At 46.8% G+C, this 4,248-nt stretch overlaps 1 pseudogene; it reads left to right on the top strand.

Moving 5' to 3' along the window:
• The first annotated feature begins 374 nt into the window (after positions 1-374).
• LOC138838034 (histone deacetylase complex subunit SAP18 pseudogene) lies at positions 375-879 on the top strand (annotated as a pseudogene).
• Positions 880-4,248: the final 3,369 nt, after the last annotated feature.

Below are 4,248 nucleotides of genomic sequence, written 5' to 3'. Positions count from 1 at the left end.
GTGGAGCTATGGCTTTAGTGATGGAGTGTCAGCCTTGAGCAAAAACCAAAACAAAAAACAAAAAACCTAAGAGATAGCACCTACCCTCTGAGTTTAAGCTCCAGTACTAGTTCACACACACAAAAAAATTTTTTATTAAGCAGGGCTAGGAATATGGCTTAGTGGTAAAGTGCCTGCATGCATGCAGCCCTGGGTTCAATTCCTCAGTACCACATAAACAGAAAACGCAGGAAGTGGAGCTGTGGCTCAAGTGGCAGAGCACTAGCCTTGAACAAAATATGCTCAAGAACAGTGCCTAGGCTCTAAGTTCAAGCCCAAGGACTGGCAAAAAATAAAAAAATAAATAAAATTAAGCTGACTGCAATGAGCTAGCAGGCTGAAGAAGGAAGATGGTGGTAAAGTCGCCTGTTACCCAGGAGGAAATCAAGGAGGCTGAGAAGCCAATCGATCGTGAGAAGATGTGCCACTGCTGCTTCTGTGGGTCTTCACCAACAACAATGGCCGCCACCACTGCATGGACAGTTCTCCCGTGGAAATGTGCTGTCCAGCCAGCTGTAGATCTGTACCTGGATGGATGCAACCTTGAAAGAACTGACTAGGTTAGTGAAAGAAGTCTACCCAGAAGCTAGAAAGAAGGGTATACACTTCAATCTTTCAATTGTTTTTATGGATCTTAAAAGACCTGGCTATCGAGTGAAGGAGATTGACAGCACCATGTCTGGCAGACAGGGGACAGACAACTTCATGACATTTCAGTCCCAGAAGTTCCAGATAGGTGATAATTTAGACATAGCCATTACCCCTCCCAACCGAGCACTGCCTCCTTCAGGGTGAATGAGACCTTACTTTCTTGAATTTATTTTTCAGCCACGTATGTAAAATAAGATACTTAGATACTTCTTCCTCCCCTGATTTTTGCCATGAAGCCTTTAAATTCTTTTTTTTCTTTTTCTTTTTCTTTTTTTTGGTTGGTGGTGTTGTTGGTCATGGGGCCTGAACTCTGGGCCTGGGCACTGTCCCTCAGCTCTTCATCTCAAGGCTAGCGCTCTACCCCTTGAGCCACAGCACTACTTCTGGCTTTTTCTGCTTATGTGGTGCTGAGGAATCGAACTCAGGGCCTTATGCATGCAAGGCAAGCGCTCTACCCCTGAGCCACCTTCCCAGCCCCAAACCTTTAAATTCTGAAAAATTGTAACACATCTATTTAGGAGTTAGATTTGGATGTACTATAGTATGAATATTATTAGAAAGTCCACGTTTCAAGACCTTCTGTAAAATATGAAGACAAATGCTCTTAGCATTCCGTGTGAAACTGTATTGTGAAATATATGTGTGCAATCAAAAAAATAATAAGCAAAGATGAGTGTTATCAAAAAACGGAGTTGATAATTAGTATTCACTGCTCACTTTGAGGACAATCAAGGCAAATGGCTCTGCACAATGGGATGAATCATTTGAGTCTAAGTTTCTAGAAGGTACCAGAATCATCTGTCACTCTTCAGGGCTTCCCTTGGGCAAGGCTCCATGCTGAGTGCCCTACCTACTTAAAGCTCTTGAGCACCTGGGGGTGAGGGGGGGCAGGGAGGGTTCCCTGAAGGGAGCACCAGTGCCAACTTGTCCTGGCAAGGCATAGCACTGGGAGGTATTCAAAGGAGGAGACGCTCTAGGCCATATTACCAAGTCTGGCATACTCAGCAAATTTCCCCCAGGTTCCTTCCAGAACTTTCTTGTGTTTCTTTTTCTTTAGCTCCTGCCCAATATGCCTGTTGATCATGCTGCTTCTTTTTTTTTTTTTTGTCGGTCGTGGGGCCTGAACTCTGGGCCTGGGCGCTGTCCCTCAGCTCTTCAGCTCAAGGCGAGCGCTCTACCACTTGAGCTACAACACCACTTCCGGTTTTCTGGTGGTTTATTGGAGATAGGAGTCTCATGGTCTTTCTTGCCCAGGCTGGCTTTGAACCGCGATCCTCAGATCTCAGCCTCCTGAGTAGCTAGGATTACAGGCGTGAGCCACCAGCGCCTGGCGATCATGCTTCTTCTAATTCCTTTATTTTTAATAATCTTTCATTTGGGTTATCACCTGTCTCCTTTGCGAGTATCAGTACTGTGGCTAGAACTCAGGGCCTTGAAGTCTTGATTCTTTTTTTCACTTTACCACTTGAACCACAGATCCATTTGCATTGGAGATAAGGGTCTCTTGGACTTTTCTTCCTGGGCTGGTTTCAAACTGAGATCCTCAGATCTCAGCTTTCTGTGAGCTGCTGGCTACTGGCTCTCTCTTTATTACCCATTCCTTATCTATTCTTCTATTCATTTATTCTGTATTTGTGCATCCATCCATTCACCTATCTATTTGTGTGAATCTATTGATTCACATATCCATTAACACATGCATTCATCTAACAGAAACTCAGTACCAGCCCTGTGCCAAGATAGTGGGGCTGAGGGATGAGTATCTAGAATTGGTAGTGTGTCTACCAAACTCAAGTGAATCCCTGTGAGGAAATCTTGTGACCTTTATTGTCCCTCAAACACACCCAGAAATGAACACACCCTTATACAAACTTATTAGAAAAGATCCTGGAGACCATGGCTCCAGGGCTCTGCCTACTGGCAATTTGTATAATTACATTGGAGCTGCACAGCCCTAGGGGGCATGGAGGCAGGGAGAGCTGCTATCACTTCTGGGTCATTCCCACGGGCTGCAACAACATGCTAGGAACATCTAGCTGTGGGGTCTTGTTAGAAATGTTTTGCCCTCGCCTTGCCAGGCCACAGACCAGAGTAAGAATCAGTATGCAAGAGAGAAGCTTCTTTGTGCAAGGCCAGTCGCTCTTCCTTGTAATCCTAGCTACTCAAGAGGCTGAGATTTGAGGATCGAGGTTTAAAGCCAGCCTGGACAGACAAATCTGAGGGACTCTTATCTTCAATTAACCAGCAAAAAGCCAGAAGTAGAAGTGTGGCTCACATGATACAACTCCTGCCTTAAGGGAAAATCTGAAGGAAAGTGCCCTGGCCCCAAGTTCAAGTCCTAGTCTTGGCACATACAAAGAGAAAGAAAGATAGAAAGAAAGGAAGGAAGGAAGAAAGGAAGGAAGGAAGGAAGGAAGGAAGGAAGGAAGGAAGGAAGGAAGGAAGGAAGGAAGAAGGAAGGAAGGAAAGAAGGAAGGAAGGAAGAGTGCTGGGAAGGTGGCTCAGTGGTAGAGTGCATGAGGCCCTGGGGTTGATTCCTCAGCATCACATAAACAGAAAAAGCTGTAAGTGGTGCTGTGGCTCAAGTGGTAGAGCACTTGCCTTGAGCTGAAGAGCTCAGGACAGTGCCCAGGCCCAGAGTTCAAGCCCCATGACTGACAAAAAAAAAAAAAAAGGAAGGAAGGAAAGAATGAAAGAGAAAGGAAAGAAGGAAGGAAAGTCTTCTTTGGGGAGGGCTATGTGGCTGGTCGTATGTATCTGTATGAAGTGTGTGTGCTCTGGCATTGTGTATGTGGGGTGCCGGGGTGCTAATCCTGAGTACATGCTAGGACGCCATGGTCTGGTTGGATAGAAGGATGTGCGGGGTGACCCCTACCTGTGCACCAGGTTAGAATGTCAACATGCTGTCGACAGCCACACGGGGTGGAGCCACTCTGAGGTGCTGGTCCCCAGGGTTCCCTAGTGGGGTGGGGTCCTGGTTGTGTGCAGATGCACCTGTTTTGGCTTCCTTGTCTTCCTGGCTCACTTCCCTGACTTCCTCCACGTGCTTCTCAAGCTTACCTCCCATACCTACTGCCTGCACTTTGGTCTCCTTCTGAGTCTCCTCCTGAAATAATAAAGGAGTACCCCACGGGGTGGCGGAGAGGGGGCAGCCAGCATGCTGAGTTCAGAAGAGTGCAAGGGCAGCATGTGTTCCATCCCTGCCATTTGCTTACTTGAGAAAGCCTTCAGCATTGAAGGCTGTTTGGGTGGGATTGTGACCTAGTCCTGAGCCCCCAAATCCAGGGAGCATGCAGCCAGAAGAGGCAAAATTGTATACGGCAGCCCTTCTTTGGGGCACTTGCATGAGCGTTAGGTTTGAACAGAGAAAGAACTGAGACAGTGTGTGAAAGGTAACCAGGCAATCCCAGACTGTGTGGCCTGGCTGATCGTTATCTCAGTGCTAGTTCTGTAACGGGAGGCCTAGAAGTTGTTAACAGCTGCCATCACTTGAGGGTAGCAATCTGGTTCCTGTGAGAAGATTTCTCCTGCTCCAGGGGCAGCCCTATCATTGTAGAT

The sequence above is a fragment of the Dipodomys merriami genome, unplaced genomic scaffold (genome assembly GCF_024711535.1).
Source record: "Dipodomys merriami isolate MVZ:Mamm:240054 unplaced genomic scaffold, mDipMer1.0.p SCAF_28, whole genome shotgun sequence".
Taxonomy (NCBI): Eukaryota; Metazoa; Chordata; class Mammalia; order Rodentia; family Heteromyidae; genus Dipodomys; species Dipodomys merriami.
Note: the sequence above shows the minus strand (reverse complement) of the source record. Positions and strands in the feature narration are given on the sequence as shown.